Source organism: Gavialis gangeticus, unplaced genomic scaffold (assembly GCF_001723915.1).
Source record: "Gavialis gangeticus isolate Ggan-Ray unplaced genomic scaffold, GavGan_comp1, whole genome shotgun sequence".
NCBI classification, from domain to species: domain Eukaryota; kingdom Metazoa; phylum Chordata; order Crocodylia; family Gavialidae; genus Gavialis; species Gavialis gangeticus.
The window spans coordinates 19,789,087-19,789,544 of NW_017729033.1; the positions used below are offsets into that span (position 1 = coordinate 19,789,087).

The 458-nt window shown below is 55.0% G+C and overlaps 1 protein-coding gene across 3 annotated transcripts in view; it reads right to left on the bottom strand.

Annotated features, from left to right (window-relative positions):
* The window catches only part of POLN (DNA polymerase nu), a 315,827-nt gene that overhangs the window by 296,873 nt on the left and 18,496 nt on the right, over nt 1–458 (bottom strand). The window lies entirely within an intron of this gene.

The following is a 458-nucleotide window of genomic DNA, read 5'->3' on the forward strand; positions in this document are numbered from 1 at the left end:
CGCCTGCCCCAAGCTCAGCCCTAAAATACGTTCTGGTCCAAAGTCAGATTGCAGATCTGATCTCCATTCTAATTCTGATAACAAAGGCAGGATCACAGGTCTTGGTTACAGCACAGAAAATGATGAGGTCAAATGTTTTACAGGACCTGAGGGGGGTCTTGGATGGAGGAAGAGGTGGAGAGAAACACCATCGGACTCGAGGGGATTGCCTTCCGACCTCAGGTTGGGGAGGACCGGGTTAGAGAGCTTCTGGAGGGGCTGGACGCATTCAAGTCAGCGGGTCCGGATGATCTCCACCCCAGGGTGTTGAGGGAGCTAGCTGGGGTTATTGCGGGGCCCCTGGCACGGCTCTATGAGCGATCGTGGTGCTTGGGCCAGGTGCCAGATGATTGGAAGGTAGCAAATGTGGTCCCCATCTTCAAGAAGGGGAAGAGGGAGGACCCGGGTAACTATAGGCC